At 40.0% G+C, this 22352-nt stretch overlaps 1 protein-coding gene across 1 annotated transcript in view; it reads left to right on the top strand.

Annotated features, from left to right (window-relative positions):
- Positions 1–22352, top strand: part of LEKR1 (leucine, glutamate and lysine rich 1) — a 237816-nt gene that overhangs the window by 54095 nt on the left and 161369 nt on the right. The window lies entirely within an intron of this gene.

Raw genomic sequence — 22352 nt, 5'->3', positions numbered from 1 at the left:
CAGGTTATTCATTTTATTGCCATATAATTGCTGATAGTATTCTCTAATAATCCTTTGTATTTCTGTGTTTTCAGTTGTGATCTCTCCATTTTCATTTCTAATTTTATTGATTTGGTTCTTCTCCCTTTGTTTCTTGATGAGTCTGGCTAGTGGTTTGTCAATTTTATTCACCTTCTCAAAGAACCAGCTTTTGGCTTTGTTGATTTTTGCTATGGTCTCTTTTGTTTCTTTTGCATTTATCTCTGCCCTAATTTTTATGATTTCTTTCCTTCTACTGACCCTGGGGTTCTTCATTTCTTCCTTTTCTAGTTGCTTTAGATGTAGAGTTAGGTTATTTAGTTGACTTTTTTCTTGTTTCTTGAGGTGTGCCTGTATTGCTATGAACTTCCCCCTTAGCACTGCTTTTACAGTGTCCCAGAGGTTTTGGGTTGTTGTGTTTTCATTTTCATTCATTTCTATGCATATTTTGATGTCTCTTTTGATTTCTTCTATGATTTGTTCATTATTCAGCAGCGTGTTGTTCAGTCTCCATATGTTGGCACTTTTAATAGTTATTCTCCTGTAATTGAGATCTAATCTTACTGCATTGTGGTCAGAAAAGATGCTTGGAATGATTTCAATTTTTTTGAATTTACCTAGGCTAGATTTATGTCCCAGGATGTGATCTATCCTGGAAAAGGTTCCGTGTGCGCTTGAGAAAAAGGTGAAATTCATTGTTTTGGGGTGAAATGTCCTATAGATATCTATTAGGTCTAACTGTTCTATATCATTTAAAGATTGTGTTTCCTTGTTAATTTTCTGTTTAGTTGATCTATCCATAGATGTAAGTGGGGTGTTAAAAATCTCCCACTATTATTGTGTTATTGTTAATTTCCCCTTTCATACTTGTTAGTAATTGTCTTACATATTGCGGTGCTCCTATGTTAGGTGCATAAATATTTATAATTGTTATATCTTCTTCTTGGATTGATCCTTTGATCATTATGTAGTTTCCTTCTTTGTTTCGTTTCACAGCCTTTGTTTTAAAGTCTATTTTATCTGATATGAGTATTGCTACTCCTGCTTTCTTTTGGTCTCTATTTGCATGGACTATCTTTTTCCAGCCCTTCACTTTCAGTCTGTATGCATCCCTCGTTTTGAGGTGGGTCTCTTGCAGACAACATATATGGGGGTCTTGTTTTTGTATCCATTCAGCCAGCCTTTGTCTTTTGGTTGGGGCATTCAACCCATTTACGTTTAAGGTAATTATTGAAAAGTACGATCCCGTAGCCATTTTCTTTATTGCTTTGGGTTCAAGTTTATACACTCTTTCTGTGATTCCTGTCTATAGAAGATCCTTTAGCATTTGTTGGAGAGCTGGTTTGGTGATGCTGAATTCCCTCAGCTTTTCTTGTCTGTAAAGCTTTTGATTTCTCCTTCATATTTGAATGAGATCCTTGCTGGGTATAGTAATCTGGGCTGTAGGTTATTTTCTTTCATCACTTTAAGTATATCTTGCCACTCCCTTCTGGCCTGAAGAGTTTCTGTTGAAAGATCAGCTGTTATCCTTATGGGAATCCCCTTGCGTGTTATTTGCTGCTTTTCCCTTGCTGCTTTTAATATTTGTTCTTTGTGTTTGATCTTTGTTAATTTGATTAATATGTGTCTTGGAGTATTTCGCCTTGGGTTTATCCTGTTGGGGACTCTCTGGATTTCTTGGACTTGGGTGATTATTTCTTTCCCTATTTTAGGGAAGTTTTCAACTATTATCTCCTCAAGTATTCTCTCATGGTCTTTCTTTTTGTCTTCTTCTTCTGGGACTCCTATGATTTGAATGTTGGAGCGTTTAACATTGTCCCAGAGGTCTCTAATATTGTCCTCATTTCTTTTAATTCGTTTTTCTTTTTTCCGCTCTGTTTCATTTATTTCTACAATTCTATCTTCTAGTTCGCTTATCCTGTCTTCTGCCTCTGTTATTCTACTGTTTGTTCCCTCCAGAGTGTTTCTGATCTCATCTATTGCATTATTCATTGTATATTGACTCTTTTTTATTTCTTCTAAGTCCTTATTAAATCTTTCTTCCATCTTCTCAATCCTTTTCTCCAGGTTATTTATCTGTAACTCCATTTTACTTTCAAGATTTTGAATCATTTTCACCATCAAAATTCGAAATTCTTTATCAGGTAGATTCCCTATATCTTCTTCTTTTGTTTGTGTTGGTGGGCAATTATCTTGTTCCTTTACTTGCTGGGTATTTCTCTGCCTCTTCATCTTGCTTATATTGCTTTGCTTGGGGTGTCCTTTCCCTCTTCTTTCAGTTTGTGGAGTTCTCTTTATTATGTAGTTTCTTCGCTGTGTGTGGGGTTGGACAGGTGACTTGTCCGGGTTCCCTGGTTAGGGAAGCATGTGTCAGTGTTCTGGTAGGTGGAGCTGGATTTCTTCTCTTTCCTTTAGAAGACAATGGGCTGCTTTTCTGGGAGCCTGATGTCCTCTGTCAGTATTCAGAAGTGGTTTTGTGGACTTTACTCCACGTTCAAATGTTCTTTTGATGAATTTGTGGGGAAGAAAGTGGTCTCGCCGTCTTGTTCCTTCCTCCCCAGAACACTGGATTCCTATATTCCACCTGGTCGTGGAGTATCCCTTCCCAGCCGCTCCAGCAAGGCGCAGCCGCTGTACCCTACCTTGGACGAGGGGTATCTCCTCAAGGCCGCCCCTCCTGCTTTGAATGTGGATCAGCTCCTCTCGGCCCTCCGGTGCCCAAGCAGCCACCACCTCCTGGACGTGGTACAGCTCCTCTCGGCCACCGCCCCAACCCTGGGCGCGGGGCAGCTCCTCTCAGCCACGATTCTGCACGTGGTCGGTTGCGCCGGGAGCCGGGCGTCTCTCGCGTCTGCGCCGCCGGGAGCCGGGCGTCTCTCGCGTCTGCGCCGCCGGGAGCCGGGCGTCTCTCGCGTCTGCGCCGCCGGGAGCCGGGCGTCTCTCGCGTCTGCGCCGCCGGGAGCCGGGCGTCTCTCGCGTCTGCGCCGCCGGGAGCCGGGCGTCTCTCGCGTCTGCGCCGCCGGGAGCCGGGCGTCTCTCGCGTCTGCGCCGCCGGGAGCCGGGCGTCTCTCGCGTCTGCGCCGCCGGGAGCCGGGCGTCTCTCGCGTCTGCGCCGCCGGGAGCCGGGCGTCTCTCGCGTCTGCGCCGCCGGGAGCCGGGCGTCTCTCGCGTCTGCGCCGCCGGGAGCCGGGCGTCTCTCGCGTCTGCGCCGCCGGGAGCCGGGCGTCTCTCGCGTCTGCGCCGCCGGGAGCCGGGCGTCTCTCGCGTCTGCGCCGCCGGGAGCCGGGCGTCTCTCGCGTCTGCGCCGCCGGGAGCCGGGCGTCTCTCGCGTCTGCGCCGCCGGGAGCCGGGCGTCTCTCGCGTCTGCGCCGCCGGGAGCCGGGCGTCTCTTTGGAGCCTGCTACCTCTTTGGAGCCATTTCTCAAAGCTGAAATGCTGTCTCCTGGGCTATAGTCCTCAAATAAAACTTAACTCACAACTCTCATGTTGTGCATTGTTTTTCAGTCAACAGAGGTGATATCTTATTGTAGTTTTGATTTGCATTTCCCCAATGATTAGTGATACTGAGCACCTTTTCATATTCTTATTGACTATTTGTATGTCTTCTTTGGAAAAGTGTCTATTCAAGTCCTTTGTCCATTTATAAATCAGGTTATTTGTTTTTTGAGATTGAGCAGTATGGATTTCTTATATAGTTTGGAAATTAACCCCTTATTGGATATATGATGTGCAAGTATTTTTCCCTTCATCCATAGGTTTTTTTTTTTTTTTCAATTTGATGATAGTTTTCTTCACTGTGCAGAAGCTTTTTAGTTTAACTTAGTCCCCATTTGTTTATGTTTGTTTTTGTTTCCCTTGATTTTGGAGATAGATGCACAAAAACATGGCCAAGACCAATGCAATGAAGTTACCACTATGTTTTCTTCTAGGATTTTTATGTTTTCACATTTTACACTCAAGTCTTTAATTCTATTGAACTCAGGCCTGCAGTCAGAATCGGTGTCCTAACAAGCAGGAGAGGAGGGAGGAGAAAGGCTTGAGGGCAGGAATTCTAGTCTCTAAGTGGGGGAATCACATGGCAATAGTCGTGAAGTAGAGTAAGCACTGATTGATGCTCTCAATCAATGAAAGCATCTGTAAGTTGAACTGTATAGGAGAAACAAGAATCTAAAGGAGAGGACGGATAGGAGGAGAGGGTTCTCCTCACATGTTCCTGACTTTAAGTCTCTGTGGAAGTTTCTTAGTGACTTCTGACAGAGCAGTCTTTCTAAAAGGCAAATCTGATTCCTGCCTCAAATCCCTCCAGTGCCCCCTAGCACTGCGGGAAAAGTGCACATTCCATAACATGGCTCACATGATCTTCAGTTTGCTGTTAATTGTTTTCACTCCACAGGAACCACCAAGAATTAACCAGAATATTCTCTTCTCTCAAGCTTCTCTGGTTTGGCTAAGGCCCTTCTGAAATTCCTCGCTTGTTAGGCCCTCCTCTGCCCTACACTAACCCTAACTCATTCTTTACCAATATAACTTCCTTGACTGAATCCTTCTCTGTGCTCATATAAAATTCTGTGCATGCCTGCTGTTATAGTACTTAACCTTTAGTGCCAGTTAACCAACCAGCGAGTCTTCTGAATTAACTGAAGTTCTTTGATAAATGAATAGATGGGACTGAGTGGAGAGAATTATTGCTAAGATTTAGCCTGGTTTGATGGTCAGGTTGTTTGAAGTGCCTCAGGTCTGCTAAAGATAGCTTCCTGTTTGCAGTAAAGTAGCGATTCAAAAACTTTCAAGAGGTCTTCCTTAGTCGGCTTCTGTTTTTCAGTAGAGCCCTCTGTGGGATACTGGAGCCTTGTAAGGTCAAGATATATAGGAGAATCTCTGTTACTGAGGGGCTCTGGAATTCTAACTATGCCTTTGCTGTCAGGGGAGGTTTCAGGTTCTAAATTTTGGAGAGTAGAGAAGTCTAAAATAATGTAGTTCTGTCTTCAAGATCATGGTGAAGAACTAGCATTGGATAAACCTTCTTTGGCTGTAATTTTTATTCATAAATCTTGAAGTTCATGGCGTGGGCCTCTTGGGAAACAATCTGAAAATGAAATAGATCAGACTTTGTGGATTTAACTATGGGATAACTTGTAGGTATGAGACTATACTGTTCACTAGGTCCCTTCACGTGTCTTTTGGATTGGCCTTACTGATCTTTAATAATCAAAATACTAACATTCAACTTCACCAAGATTATAGGAATAGCATCATTAAGTGCAGTTCTATCTCTCTTCTTTCAAAATCAAATAAATTGTCTAGGTTTGGGGTAGAAAATTGGTTTTAGGGTAGTGAGTGTGCCCCAGGTGTTTCCTGCAGGTTGGGAACAGGATTGGGCTCATTGGCCTACCCAAGGAGTCTAAGTTGAAAGCAGTGGATCAAGGGTGAACTTAGAGATGAAACAAAGGGTCTGCAATTGGAAACCACTTTGGTTATCAAGAAAGCTTGCAGAGCCGAGCCTGAGACAATCCCTGAAATATTGTGTAGGAGAAGGAAGTCTTTAATGGAGCAGAATACCTCCTGGGCAGGAGTCCCTCTGAAGGGGACAGCTTACGTGGCCAGATGTGAGTCCTTTTCGGGGCTCAGTAAGGAAAGAAGATCTCTGTTCTTGTTGGGAGTACCCGCTCATCTGGTCGACTTTCTGCCTTTTATGGATATGTTCTGACACTCTATTGAAATGAACATTCCTTTAAATAAAAAGTTATCACATAAAATGGTTATTAAATTAATGCTGAAAATAGAACACACTCAAGGTATGTTCAAAGGGATTCCTGAGAAATGTTACTAAAGAAGTATTCTGTGGCCAGATTTTAAGTTTGAAACATACTCTACATCTGTCTTCTTTTGGTGATTTTTTTACATATTAGCATAGTAAAAGCTGTGAGAAGTCTTACAATAAAGAAATCTGTTTTTTGCAATCATAGTTTCCTATGAAACCATTAATTGTGGTGGAGGCTTACTGTAGAACACACCTTGACAACACTAAAATAAGGGTTAATGAAACATTTGGTATGGTGAGGAAACTGCTAAACATCAGGCAAAAATCCCTTGATTGGTACTAAAATGAGATTGAGAAGCTGGAGCTAAACCCTAAAATCTTTAAATCAGAACATCTATAAAGCATGTTGCATTGGGCCATTTGCATAGTTGGTGCTTGGTCATTTCTTTCTGCAGTTATTACTGTGTTTGTTGTTTGATGGGAAAGGAGATGAAAATGCCTATTCTTGCCAGCTGTATGACAGCCAAATTGCTGTCAGTAGGGTAGATATCAACTAATCTTTCAACTAAGAAACCACTACAATTTTGAAGCAGTCTTCAAGTTTTAATATCTTGCTAACTGCCTTCAAGTTTTAATATCTTGCTAACTGTCAGTACAAATTTATATTTTTCTCTATGATTGTTAATGTTCTTTCTAGGTAGATAGACAGATGGATAGATAGAGATAGGTATATACATTTTTATTTTTCAAAGTAATAATAGAATTAATTTATTCTACAGGATTCCTCAAGTGAGTGACAGATAACCATCTTTTGTAATTTTGAAAGAAGAAAATATTTGAAGTAGCCAAAGGCTCATTCAGCTGGCTCATTTTAGAAGTAGGCAGAAAGGCAAATCAAATTCCTGTGGAGTAAAACAGGTATCCAGAATAAGTGAATTAAACAGGCTGGGTGGGAACTACAGTGCTCAGAAAAGCACATGCTCATTGCATGAGGCAGCTGCTCCAGGAGACAAAATTGTGGGCTGTTGTTTTTGAATTGCTTGATTTTTACAGAAAAGCAGAGAATATGCATCTTTATGTAAAATCCCTCAAATTTTAAAGTAGTGCTCATTAAAAACAAAAGACACTCTGCAAGTCAAATAAAACATGTTCAGGAACTGATCTGCAGCTTCTAAATTAGGCAAACATAAGATTGTTCACAATGAAGCAGGCCAAAGGCTAACAGAGTTTTGCCAAAAGAATGCCACTGGTCATAGCAAATACCCTCTTCCAACAGCACAAGAGACGACTCTATACATGGACATCACCAGGTGGCCAATACCGAAATCACACTGATTATATTCTTTGCAGTCAAAGATGGCGAATTGCTATACAGTCAGCAAAAACAACACCGGAAGCTGACTGTGGCTCAGATCATGAACTCCTTATTGCCAAATTCAGACTTAAATTGAAGAAAGTAGGGAAAACCACTAGACCATTCAGGTATGACCTAAATCAAATTCCTTATGATTATACAGTAGAAGTGACAAATAGATTCAAGGGATTAGATTTGATAGAGTGTCTGAAGAACTATGGACAGAGGTTCATGACATTGTACAGGAGGCAGTGATCAAGACTATCCCCAAGAAAAAGAAATGCAAAAAGACAACATGGTTGTCTGACAAGGCATTACAAATAGCTGAGAAAGAGAAGCTAAAGGCTAAGGAGAAAAGGAAAGATATATCCATCTGAATGCAGAGTTCCAAAGAATAGCAAGGAGAAAGTCTTCCTCAGTGACCAGCGCAAGAAATAGAGGGAAACAATGGAAAGGGAAAAACTAGAGCTCTCTCCAAGAAAATTAGAGATACCAAGGGAACATTTCATGCAAAGATGAGCACGATAAAGGACAGAAGCAGTATGAACCTAACAGAAGCAGAAGACACTAAGAAGAGGTGGCAAGAATACACTGAAGAACTATACAAAAAAGATCTTCTTGACCCAGATAACCACGATGGTGTGATCACTCACCTAGAGCCAGGCATCTTGGAGTATGAAGTCAAGTGGGCCTTAGGAAGCATCACTATGAACAAAGCTAGTGGAAGGATGGAATTCCAATTGAGCTATTTCAAATCCTAAAAGATGAAGCTGTGAAAATGCTGCACTCAATATGTCAGCAAATCTGGAAAACTAAGCAGTGGCCACAGGCCTGGACAAGGTCAGTTTTCATTCAAATTCCAAAGAAAGGCAATGCCAAAGAATGTTCAAACATCTGCACAATTGAATCATCTCACACACTAGTAAAGTAATGCTCAAAATTCTCCAAGCTAGGCTTCAACAGTATGTGAACTGAGAACTTCCAGATGTTCAAGATGGGTCTAGAAAAGGCAGAGGAACCAGAGATCAAATTGCCAACATGCACTGGATCATTGAAAAAGCAAGAGAATTTTTTTTTAAATCTAATTTTCCTTTGTTGACTATGCTAAAGCCTTTGACTATGTGGATCACAACAAACTGTGGAAAATTCTTCAAGAGATGGGAATACCAGACCACCTGACCTGCCTCCTGAGAAATGTTTATGAAGCAATGGTCAAGAAGCAACAGTTAGAACTGGACATGAAACAACAGACTGGTTCCAAATCGGGAAAGGAGTATGTCAAGGCTGTATATTGTCACCCTGCTTATTTAACTTATATATGGAGTATATCATGCAAAATATCTGGCTGGAAGAAGCACAAGCTGGAATCAAGATTGCTGGGAGAAATATCAACAACCTCAGTTACGCAGATGACACCACCCTTATGGCAGAAAGCGAAGAGGAACTGAAGAGCCTCTTGATGAAAGTGAAAGAGGAGAGTGAAAAAAACTGGCTTAAAACTCAACATTCAAAAAACAAAGATCATGGCACCCAATCTCATCACTTCATGGCAAATAGATGGGGAAAGAGTGGAAACAGTGACAGAATTCATTTTGGGGGGCCTCCAAAATCACTATGGATGGTGACTGCAGCCATGTAATTAAAAGACGCTTGCTCCTTGGAAGAAAAGCTATGACCAACCTAGACAGCATATTAAAAAGCAGACACATTACTTTGCCAACAAAGGTCCATCTAGTCAAAGCTATGGTTTTTCCAGTAGTCATGAATGGATTTTAGAGGTGGACCATAAAGAAAGCTGAGTGCCGAAGAATTGATGCTTTTGAACTGTGGTTTTGGAGAAGACTCTTGAGAGTCTCTTGGACTGCAAGGAGATCCAACCAGTCCATACTAAAGGAAATCTGTTCTGAATATTCATTGGAAGAACTGATGCTGAAGCTGAAGTTCTAATACTTTGGCCACCTGGTATGAAGAACTGACTCATTTGAAAATACCCTGATGCTGGGAAAGATTGAAGGTGGGAAGATAAGGGGATGACAGAGGATGAAATGGTTGGGTGGCATCACCAGCATGATGGACATGAGTTTGAGCAACTCTTGGAGTTGGTGATGGACAAGAAGTCTGGTGTGCTGCAGTCCATGAGGTCACAAAGAGTTGAACACGGCTGAGTGACTGAACTGAGGATTGTTCACTGCAGAACTCAGGCATGTTATCACATCAGCTCAGTTCTAGGTTCTGTCTTATGGTTCAACTCTTTACAAAGAAACTAGTATAACAGTGTTCCTAGCCAACCCCATAATTGAGGTGTCTTTTATGAACTTTATAAACATCAAAATTAATATAAAATTAATTTGAGGTCACAGTACCATTATTTGATGATCGGAAAAAAGTCACATACATTGTCTTTGCCCATTAGGAAACTTTCAGTTTAAGATGATATGATTTGAGCTACACAATATTTGGTGAACAATGATGCCTGAAAAACTGGTCAAAAGTAAAATACTCTTTTAACTGCAAGAATATTTTGGCTATTACATTTTTATTTGATTTAATCATTTTTAATTGGAGAATATTTTATAATTTTATTTCCTCAGAATATGGCTGGCAATAAATTGAATTTTGAATAAATACTGCTTAGTTTTTATTTTTCTTATTCTCTTTGAATGATGAAATGAAGATCATGTAATATCTTGTTGAAAAGATTTTGGGGGGTTTAAAATGTCACTGCAGTATTAATGAAGTTCTTTGTATGACTTTTTGGTTTGGGAGTAACCACAATAATTTATTTTTTCTCCTGATTATTAACTATTATGAGAAGGAAATTAAAACTTTCTAACAAATCTTCATTTATTCCTTCCTTTATTCTTGGCCAACCTCCTCCCTCTTTTCCTCTCCCTTCTCTCCTTGCCTATTTACAACAGCATTTAAGATGCAATTAAAGACTTCTGTAATCAGGAGTTTCTTAATGCTTTCCAGGACACACAAATAGCAGCCGGTACTTGCCTCTTTCTGCCTCCTCTCATCTGCCTTCTTCCTTTATCACTTTTATAGTACTAGAATGTGACTATCTTATTTTTTACCTTCTTCCACATCTAATCATTAATCACTCGACAGGTACCGTACCTTTACATCTAAATAAATAAATGGGTCTGGTGTGGTATAATGCATATAGTATATAGTAGACAGGTAATACCTACTTTGCTTCCCTGATAGCTCAATTGCTAAAGTATCTGCTTGCAATGCAGGAGACCCTGGTTCGATTCCTGGCTCACAAAAATCCGCTGGAGAAGGGATAGGCTACCCACTTCAGTATTCTTGGGCTTCCCTTGTGGCTCAGCTGGTAAAGAATACAGCTGCAATGAGGGAGACCTGGGTTCAATCCCTGGGTTAGGAAGATCCCTTGCAGAAGGGAAAGGCTACCCACTCCAGTATTCTGGCCTGGAATATTCCATGGACTAAAGTCCATGGGGTCACAAAAAGTCGGACACGACTGAGTGACTTTCACTTTCATTAATACATACGTTAAAGTGAATTACTTTTATCCTTCTTTTCTCTCCCTAGTGTAATTACAGTTTTATCAGAAGAAACAAATAGTGAGATTCTGTTAGATATTCTTTTTTCCTTTTTATGAAACAGGATTACTATTTCAAACCTAGAGTGGGAAGAAAAGGAAACCTTAAATTTTAATGATTCTTTGAACATCTTATAGTTGTATGTGCTGTTTCTGGAAGCTCAGCTATAGCTCTCTTGAACCTCTTCAAAGAAAAGTAGGTGTTAGACTAGTCTTAAAACAATTAAAGTAATCTAATGATATTTTGGGGTACATTAGTACATGGGTTACCGTATTGTGTTTCAGTTGTACTCATTTTTCATTGTTTCAAATGTTAATATATAGATAATTTGTTGATGTGTTACCTATTCTTTAACAAAAATTAACTCTCTTATTTTTTCTATACACATTATAGAATATTTGGAAAGTAAAAAGTAGGAAATTCCCTGGCAGTCCAGTGGACTCTGTACTTCCAACATGGGGTCATAGATTTGATCCCTGATCAGGAAACTAAGAACCTGGCAAGTCACACAGCAAGGCCAAAAAAAAAAAAAAAAGAAAAAGTAGATGAAAAAGATTGCTGTTTATTTTACTTCCTATGATAATTGCTATTAACTTTTAAAGTCAGTTTCTTCTTTTAAAATGTATTCATTATCAGTTCAGTTCAGTTCAGTCACTCAGTCATGCCCAACTCTTTGCGACCCCATGAATCACAGCATGCCAGGCACCCTGTCCATCACCAACTCCAAGAGTTCACAAACTCACATCCATTGAGATGGTGATGCCATTCAGCCATCTCATTCTCTGTTGTCACCTTCTCTTGCTGCCCCCAGTTCCTCCCAGCATCAGAGTCTTTTCCAATGAGTCAACTCTTCGCATGAGGTGGCCAAAGTATTGGAGGTTCAGCTTGAGCATCAGTCCTCCCAATGAACACCCAGGATTGATCTCCTTTAGAATGGACTGGCTGGATCTCCTTGCAGTCCAAGGGACTCTCAAGAGTCTTCTCCAACACCACAGTTCAAAAGCATCGATTCTTCAGCGATCAGCTTTCTTTATAGTCCAACTCTCACATCCATACATGACCAATGGAAAAACCATAGCCTTGACTAGACAGACCTTTGTTGGCAAAGTAATCTCTCTGCTTTTTAATATGCTATCTAGGTTGGTCATAACTTTTCTTCCAAGGAGTAAGCATCTTTTAATTTCATGGCTGCAGTAAGCATCCACAGTGATTTTGGAGCCCAAAATAATAAAGTCTGACACTGTTTCCACTGTTTCCCTATCTATTTCCCATGAAGTGATGGGACCAGATGCCATGATCTTCATTTTCTGAATGTTGAGCTTTAAGTCAACTTTTTCACTCTCCTCTTTCACTTTCATCAAGAGGCTTTTGAGTTCCTCTTCACTTTCTGCCATAAGGGTGGTGTCATCTGCATATCTGAGGTTATTGATATTTCTCCCAGCAATCTTGATTCCAGCTTGTGCTTCTTCCAGCCCAGCATTCCTCGTGATGTACTCTGCATATAAGTTAAATAAGCAGAGTGACAATATACAGCCTTGACGTACTCCTTTTCCTATTTGGAACCAGTCTGTTGTTCCATGTCCAGTTCTAACTGTTGCTTCCTGACCTGCATACAGGTTTCTCAAGAGGCAGGTCAGGTGGTCTGGTATTCCCATCTCTTTCAGAATTTTCCACAGTTTGTTGTGATCCACACAGTCAAAGGCTTTGGCATAGTCAATAAAGCAGAAAGATGTTTTTCTGGAACTCTCTTGCTTTTTCCATGATCCAGCGGATGTTGGCAATTTGATCTCTGGTTCCTCTACCTTTTCTAAAACCAGCTTGAACATCTGGAAGTTCACGGTTCATGTATTGCTGAAGCCTGGCTTGGAGAATTTTGAGCATGACTTTACTAGCGTGTGAGATGAGTGCAATTGTGCAGTAGTTTGAGCATTCTTTGGCATTGCCTTTCTTTGGGATTGGAATGAAAATTGAACTTTTCCAGTCCTGTGGCCACTGATGAGTTTTTCAAATTTGCTGGCATATTGAGGGCAGCACTTTCACAGCATCATCTTTCAGGATTTGAAATAGCTCAACTGGAATTCCATCACCTGCACTAGCTTTGTTCGTAGTGATACTTCCTAAGGCCCACTTGACTTCACATTCCAGGATGTCTGGCTCTAGGTGAGTGATCACACCATCATGATTATCTTGGTTGTGAAGATCTTTTTTGTATAGTTCTTCTGTGTATTCTTGCCACCTCTTCTTAATATCTTCTGCTTCTGTTAGGTCCATACCATTTTTGTCCTTCATCGAGCCCATCTTTGCATGAAATGTTCCCTTGGTATCTCTAATTTTCTTGAAGAGATCTCTAGTCTTTCCTAGTCTGTTGTTTTCCTCTATTCATTATATTACTCCCCAAAACTTTAAAACTCACATTTAAAAAAGTATATTTCAATGAGAAAAGAGATTTAGAAGCTCTTTGTTGTTTTCTATAAGAATTTTAATAAAAGTTTTAAAATAATCTCTTATAGAGATTTTACTATTACAGGATAAAATTAATAAATGTAGTTTAGCTGAGGGACAAACATATAATTAAATATCACCAAGAACATCCTGAACAGCATGTAAGACTATATTGAAATTGAATTTCTAAGAATTGTTATATATGTTTGAACCACCAACTGTAAAGAAAGAAGACAACCAGTTGAGCAGGCAGCCCCTTACCAGAGTAGCTGTATGTTCCTATGTTTGGAGAACAACAGCTTTTATCCCTTCTCACAAAGTGCTAATAGAGATCAACTTTTCACTAATACCAGCCTTAAGAATGCAAATTATGTTCCCTGTTAACCTACTGAATGATATGTAGCTTATATTGTAAAAATTTTCCTAGTCAAAGACATATTCAATTATTTTTGTTTATATAGTTTTTAAAACATTTAATTTTGCAATCTGATATCTTGATTTTTAAAAATCCAGCACCAAAATATAAGCATATTTCTGTGTTATTACAGCTGCTATAAAATTATTTCTAATGACTAATACTCCATTGAGTAATAAATCACTTTCCTACTAAGCATTTGTGTTACTCTCAAAATTTTGCTACTGCAAATTACTGTGGTGATTGGCTTTCTTCAAAGCCAAAGAAAACAAAAACGATTTCTGTATTAAAACCTTTTCTTAAAATTAATTTATGATTGTACTTGCTGTGCAGGGGCTTTCTCCAATTGCGGTAAGCAAGGGCTGCTCTTCTTTGCAGTGTGCCAACTTCCCATCTGGGGACTAATCTTGTTGCAGAGCACAGAATCTAGGTGCATGGGTCTCAGTAGTTGTAGCATGCAGGTTCAGTAATTGCAGTATGCAGCTCTAGGGCATGTGGGCTTCAATTGTGACACATAGGCTCCATAATTGTGGCTCATGGGCTCAGTAATTATGGAACATGGGCTTAGTTGCTTTGAAGAATGTGGAATCTTCCTGGACCGGGGATAGAACCTGTGACCCCTGCATTGGTAGGCAGATTCCTATCCACTGTAGCACCAGGGAAGTTCCAAGAATTATTTCTTACTGCTGGATCCCAGCAGTGGAATTCCTGGGTCAAAGAATATGAATATTTTAAGCTCACAATAAACTGGAAAATTCTTCAGGAGACGGGAATACCAGACCACCTGACCTGCCTCTTGATAAACCTGTATGCAGGTCAGGAAGCAACAGTTAGAACTGGTAATGGAACAACAGACTGGTTCCAAATAGGAAAAGGAGTACGTCAAGGCTGTATATTGTCACCCTGCTTATTTAACTTCTATGCAGAGTACATCATGAGGAGCGCTGGGCTGGAAGAAGCACAAGCTGAAATCAAGATTGCTGGGAGAAATATCAATAACCTTAGATATGCAGATGACACCACCTTTATGGCAGAAAGTGAAGAGGAACTCAAAAGCCTCTTGATGAAAGTAAAAGAGGAGAGTGAAAAGGTTGGCTTGAAGCTCAACATTCAGAAAACGAAGATCATGGCATCTGGTCCCATCACTTCATGGGAAATAGATGGGGAAACAGTGGAAACAGTGTCAGACTTTATTTTTTTGAGCTCCAAAATCACTGCGGATGCTTATTGCAGCCATGAAATTAAAAGACGCTTACTCCTTGGAAGGAAAGTTATGACCAACCTAGATAGCATATTACAAAGCAGAGACTACTTTGCCAACAAAGGTCCGTCTAGTCAAGGCTATGGTTTTTCCATTGGTCATGTATGGATGTGAGAGTTGGACTATAAAGAAAGCTGAGCACAGAAATATTGATGCTTTTGAACTGTGGTGTTGGAGAGGACTCGTGAGTCCCTTGGACTGCAAGGAGATCCAACCAGTCCATCCTAAAGGAGATCAATCCTGGGTGTTCATTGGAAGGACTGATGTTGAAGCTGAAACTCCAATACTTTGACCACCTCATGCAAAGAGCTGACTGATTTGTAAAGACCCTGATGCTGGGAAGGATTGAGGACAGGAGGAGAAGGGGACGACAGAGGATGAGATGGTTGGATGGCATTACTGACACAATGGACGTCGGTTTGGGTGGACTCCGGGAGTTGGTGATGGACAGGGAGGCCTGGCGTGCTGTGATTCATGGGGTTGCAAAGAGTCGGAAATGACTGAGCGACTGAACTGAACTGAACTGAACTGAAGCCACTGAGGTTGGGTCAAAGAACGTGGAAACTTCTGTGGCAGTTATATGAATGGTTGCAACTGTAAGAGTGGGATAGAAAGAAGCAATTTCTTGCATAAAGCACTGATGATTCCCAAAAGAAAAGAAGTAGGTGGACAAAATAGTAGGTAACTACTATTTGTTAATGAAAAAAGAGGATATCCAAGGATTTTATATGCTTGTTCATCCTTTAGCATTGGTTAATCAATAGAATAATATTTATCTATGCCTACTATGCTACTACAGAGAAGGCAATTGCACCCCACTCCAGTACTCTTGCCTGGAAAATCCCATGGATGGAGGAACTTGGTAGGCTGCAGTCCACTGTGTCACTAAGAGTCGGACATGACTGAGCAACTTCACTTTCACTTTTCACTTTCATGCATTGGAGAAGGAAATGGCAACCCACTCCAGTGTTCTTTCCTGGAGAATCCCAGGGACAGTGGAGCTTGGTGGGCTGCTGTCTTTGGGGTCGCACAGAGTCGGACGCGACTGAAGTGACTTAGCAGCAGCAACTATGCTACTAAAACTACTAGGAGAGAACATTTAGGGAAGTAAGAAACGTAAGTTCTTGCATTAAAAAATAAATAGGTAATTTAGAATACTTTAAAGTGATGGTGAAAATGTTAGTCACTCAGTTCTGTCCGACTCTTTATGTGTCCCTGGACTGTAGCCCATCAGGTTCCTCTGTCCATGGAATTCTCTAGGGAAGAATATTTGGAATGGGTTGCCCTGCCCTTCTCCAGGGGTCCTTCCCAACCTAGGGAGCCAACCCAGGTCTCCTGCATTGCAGGCAGAGTCTTTACCATCTGAGCCAGAGAAGCCCTAACTGTGTTTTATATGAGTTATGTGGTTTTATTAAGAACACTTTAAAACAATGGAGATTTCTGTTTTTCTCTAAATTATCTTTTGTTTCTTTACTTTTAAGAAAAATACAGTAAAACATTTTGCCTCCGTTTCATGAAGTGTATACATCAACTCTAAAATATGTGTCCTGGCTTTTTATTAAGTCAGGGTTAAGAGTTTTAACTTCTGTTTCTTCACTAGGGTCTTCCCTGATAGCTCAGTTGGTAAAGAATCCACCTGCGATGCAGTAGACCTCCATTCGATTCCTGTGTTGGGAAGATTCGCTGGAAAAGGGACAGGCAACCCACTCCAGTATTCTTGGGCTTCCCTTGTGGCTCAACTGTTAAAGAATCCACCTGCAATGCGGGAGACCTGGGTTCGATCCCCTGGAGAAGGGAAAGGCTACCTACACCAGTAATCTGGCCTGGAAAATTCCATGGATTGTATATGGTCTATGGGGTTACAAAGACATGACTGAGCCACTTTCACTTTCTGTACTACTAGTGAAGCTTATCATATTTAGTCAAAGGAAGATCTATTATTTTAATAGACTCTCTGCATATTAAAGAAATACGGGGGAAATAAGTGAATAATCAAAGACTGAATAAAACTCACATGAGGTTAATTTAGCAAGCTATGTTGTTTCAATACAATGCAAGATACCTTTCTCTCATCATGTTGGGAGAGGGTGGGGAGAGACAGAGACAGAGGGGAAAGGAAAGAGGAGGGAATGAATACGAATGTGTTTTAGATTTTAGACATTAGACTTTTAATGTTAGACTTTTGAGAGCCTTTCTTATTAGCAAAACTAAATATTCCTGATCCTTAACTCAATAAGGCAAGCATGTTTCAGAAGGAGTGAAACTATTAAGGAGCGCATTGTACAGGGTCAATGTGCAATGCACTGGTCATAGCAAACACCCTCTTCCAACAACACAAGAGAAAACTCCACACATGGACATCATCAGATGTTCAATACTGAAATCAGACTGATTATATTCTTTGCAGCCAAAGATGGAGAAACTCTGTACAGTCAGCAAAAACAAGACCGGGAGCTGACTGTGGCTCAGATCATGAACTCCTTATTGCCAAATTCAGACTTAAATTGAAGTAGGGAAAACCACTAGACCCTTCAGGTATGACCTAAATCAAATTCCTTATGATTATACAGTGGAAGTGGCAAATAGATTCAAAGGATTAGATCTGAGAGACAGAGTGCCCGAAGAACTATGGACAGAGGTTCATGACATTGTATAGGAGGCAGTGATCAAGACCATCCCCAAGAAAAAGAAATGCAAAAAGGTAAAATGGTTGTCTGACAAGGCATTACAAATAGCTGTGAAAGAAGAAAAGCTAAAGGCAAAGGAGAAAAGGATAGATATATCCACCTGAATGCAGAGTTCCAAAGAATAGCAAGGAGAGATAAGAAAGCCTTCGTTAGTGATCAATGCAAAGAAATAGAGGAAAATAATAGAAAAGGAAAAACTAGAGATCTCTCCAAGAAAATTGGAGATACCAAGTGAACATTTCATGCAAAGATAAACACGATAAAGGACAGAAATCATATGGACCTAACAGAAACAGAAGATATTAAGAAGAGGTGGCAAGAATACACTGAAGAACTATACAAAAAAGATCTTCATGACCCAGATAACCACGATGGTGTGATCATTCACCAAGAGCCAGGCATCCTGGAATGAGAAGTCAAGTGGGCCTTAGAAAGCGTCACTACCAACAAAGCTAGTGGAGGGATGGAATTCCAATTGAGCTATTTCAAATCCTGAAGATGATGCTGTGAAAGTGCTGTACTCAAAGTGTCAGCAAATTTGGAAAACTCAGCAGTGGCCACGGGACTGGAAAATGTCAGTCTTCATTCAATCCCAAAGAAAGGCAATGCCAAAGAATATTCAAACTACTGCATATTTGCACTCATCTCACACACTAGAAATGTAATACTCAAAATTCTCCAAGCCAGGCTTCAACAGTACATGAACCAAGAACTTTCAGATGTTCAAGATGGGTTTAGAAAAGGCAGAGGAACCAGATATCAAATTGCCAACATGCTCTGGATCATCGAAAAAGCAAGATAATTAAAAAAAAAATCTGCTTTATTGACTATGCCAAAGCCTTTTGACTGTGTGGATCACAACAAACTGTGGAAAATTCTTAAAGAGATGGGAGTACCAGACCAACTGACCTGCCTCCTGAGAAGTCTGTATGCAGGTCAAGAAGCAACAGTTAGGACTGGACTTGGAACAACAGACTGATTCCAAATCAGGAAAGGAATGTGTCAAGACTGTATATTGTCACCCTGCTTATTTAACTTATATGTGTGGTACATCATGCAAAATGCCAGGCTGGATAAAGCACAAGCTAGAATCAAGATTGATGGGAGAAATATCAATACGCAGATGACACCACCCTTATGGCAGAAAGTGGAGAAGAACTATAGAGTCTCCTGATTAAAGTGAAAGAGGAGAGAGAAAAAAACTAGCTTACAATTCAACGTTAAAAAAACTAAGATCATGGCATCGGTCCCATCACTTCATGCAAATAGATGGGGAAACAGTGGAAACAGTGACAGAATTCATTTTCTTGAGCTACAAAATCACTGCAGATGGTGACTCCAGCCATGTAATCAAAAGACACTTGCTCCTTGGAAGAAAAGCTATGACCAACCTAGACAGCATATTAAAAAGCAGACACGTTACTTTGCCTACAAAGGTCCATCTAGTCAAAGCTCTGGTTTTTCCACTAGTCATGTGTGGATGTGAGACTTGGAATATAGAGAAAGCTGAGTGCCGAAGAATTTTTGCTTTGAAATGTGATGTTGGAGAAGACTCTTGAGAGTCCCTTAGACTGCAAGGAGATCCAACCTGTCCGTCTAAAGGAAATCAGTCCTGAATATTCATTGGAAGGACTGATGCTGAAGCTGAAACTCCAATACTTTGGCCACCTGATGTGAAGAACTGACTCATTGGAAAACTCCTTGATGCTGGGAAAGATTGAAGGCAGGAGAAGGGAACGACAGAGGATGAGATGGTTGGATGGCATCACCGATGTGATGGACATGAGTTTGAGTAGGCTCCAGGAGTTGGTGATAGACAGGGAAGCCTGGTCTCCTGCAGTCCATGGGGTCGCAAAGAATCAGACACGACTGAGTGACTGAACTGAACTGAACCAGGGCAATGACTCTTCAGGATAAAACTACTTTAGCGAAAGAATATATTTTGATAACCAAGTTAGAACTTTTGTAGTAAGATATAAATATCACACTAATTTTTTAAAATAAAAGAAATAGAATGCCACGCAAGAGGAAATTGTGTTCATAAATAATTTTGTCTTAAATATTGCAACTCTTCTATACAGTAGAACTTATATGTTAGTGACATTTCCGATCCTGTGTAATCTCTTGTTGACATTTTTGAAGTTGCCATAGGTCCTGATAATAGGTAAAGGAGCTTGGGTTCTGCCTCTGGGGTTTTACAGAGTGCTTATGACTTTTCTCTGCAAAATAAGAATTCTTTCTAGTTTAATTGAATCCTATGTGATTTACCTACCTGCAGATGTGGGCTTCCCACTCTCATTGTCTGTTTTCTGGAAACATAATGTAATTTTCTGGATGCATTTAGATAGTGATTGATTCCAATAGAGTGGTTACAGCAGCCACTTCTGGTAGTCATATGTCAATGTCTAAAATCCATTTGCAAGAACTCTTGAAGTACTATCTTGTTTTGATTGATTTCTCTGTTGCAATTCTAATTTTCCCCATGATAGTTAGATGCCTTTGCCTGTCAGATCTTGGTAGGACACAATCCTGAAAATCCTCCACTCTATTTTTTTCATATCTTGAACTTCCATTTGTCATCTCAGATTGTTGCAAAACCAGTTTGATGGAAAGACTAAAAAAATAAGTGAATCCTTTGAGCCAAGAGCTTGACAAAACGAAGTTTAGGTTTCAGGTGGTAAAATACCTGATGATATGATTGGCTTTCTTGTTGTCTTTTCTAAAGCATTTGACTACAGAATGGAGGGAAGTTAAAAGGACATTTAAAAGTATTTTCCTTTAGAATATTTTCATTACGAATAATGCGATAATGATCCAAATGAAAGTATGTAAGAAGAGACAATAATACCTTTCCCAAATTTATTTTAGAACTCTGTGATTCTTACCACAATCCATTTAAATCAAGTTGGCTAAAGGAAAACTAGAAAATAGATAAGGGTAATAACTGTGTTGTTCTCATGGTTGCATTGGCAAGAGGGTTATAATACAAGTCATCTAACTCCCAGTACAGGACTCTGTCCACTAGAACTGTTTTCAGGAATACCCTCTGACTAGACAACAGCATGTCCTCACATCAGTCAACATAGTGTTCAAATTCCATGCAGAATTATGACTCTTAGAGAAAACCATGTGCTTGTATAGTACATATTGGATTACAATATTTTATGAATTATTTCATAAACTTAATATAATATATACAATAAAATTGAACATTAATACCTTTCATGCTTGTCATTTTTAGCCATATCAGTTTGATTGAAAGAAGTAAAGTAGTGTTAGCAAAGACAAAACAGAGTGAACTAATATGACCTAACTTCTCAGGGAGTGTTGTCAGAGGGCTTGAGATGTGATTTACAAGTAATATTCATTTGGGGAATATGAAATTATAAAGTTTTAATGTGTATTTTTTTTCCTAATTACAAATAGAAAAGTGTTTGTAAAAAATATATTCAAGTTCTTTTTAAAAAAATATTTATTTTTTTTGGCTATGCCGGGTGTTGCTTTCTTTCTTTCTTTTTTTTTTTGTATTGGCTTTCTGTAGTTGCGGTGAGTGGGGTGGGGGCTACTCTTCACTGTGGTGTGCAGGCTTCTCGTTATGGTGGCTTCTCTTGTTGTAGAGTACAGTCTCTAGGCACACAGTCTTCAGTAGTTGCAGCACACAGGCTCAGTAGTTGTGGCTCGTGGGCTCTACACCTCAGGCTCAGTAGTTGTGGTTCATGGGCTGAGTTGCTCTGCGGCATGTGGAATCTTCCTGGACCAGTGATCAAATCTGTGTCTCCTGCATTGGCAGGTGGACTTCCATCCACTGAACCACCAGAGAAGTCCTAGAATTCTTTCCTGGGTAAATCTTAGTAGCTGCAATGAGCTTTTTAAAAGAATTTAATTTTTTATACAATTTTAAAGGTTATACTCTATTTACAGTTATTATAAAATATTGGCTATATTCCACATGTTTTATTAAGGAATGGTTATACAAATTTCATTCAACCCCAAAATATACTAAGGAGATTAAATTTTCTTCAAATATTTCTGGACTATTTAACCTATTAATCAACCTTAGATAAACACATATAATGAGATTAGGTGCTTTTTTTTTTGTAATTAATTTATTTTTTATTGGAGGCAAATTATTTTACAATATTATATTGGTTGGTTTTGCCATACATTGACATGAATTCGCCCCAGGTTTACATAAGTTCCCCCTCCTGAACCCCCCTCCCACCTCCCTCCTCCCTTTATCCTCCCTCTGGGTCATCCCTGCATGCCAGCCCCGACCATCCTATAACATGCATTGACCCTGAACTAGTGATTCATTTCACATATGACAACATACGTGTTTCAATGCCATTCTCCCAGATCATCCCACCCTCACCCTCTCCCACAGAGTCCCAAAGACTGATCTATACATCTTTGTCTCTTTTGCTGTCTCATATACAGGGTTATCATTTGCATCTTTCTAAATTCCGTATATATGCGTTAGTATGCTGTATTGGTGTTTTTCTTTCTGGCTTACTTCACTCTGTATAATAGGCTCCAGTTTCATCCACCTCATTAGAACTGATTCAAATGTATTCTTTTTAATGGCTGAATAATACTCCGTTGTGTATATGTACCAAAGCTTTCTTATCCATTCGTCTGCAGATGGACATCTAGATTGCTTCCATGTCCTGGCTATTATAAACAGTGCTGCAATGAACATTGGAGTACATGTGTCTCTTTCAATTCTGGTTTCCTCGGTGTGTATGCCCAGGAGTACGACATGCAATAAATGCTGGAGAGGATGTGGAGAGAAAGGAACCCTCTTACACTGTTGGTGGGAATGCAAACTAGTACAGCCACTATGGA

Source organism: Moschus berezovskii, chromosome 1 (assembly GCF_049115385.1).
Source record: "Moschus berezovskii isolate FMDL1 chromosome 1, NW_MosBer_1.0, whole genome shotgun sequence".
Lineage (NCBI taxonomy): Eukaryota > Metazoa > Chordata > Mammalia > Artiodactyla > Moschidae > Moschus > Moschus berezovskii.
This window is presented reverse-complemented; position numbering and strand designations above follow the sequence as displayed.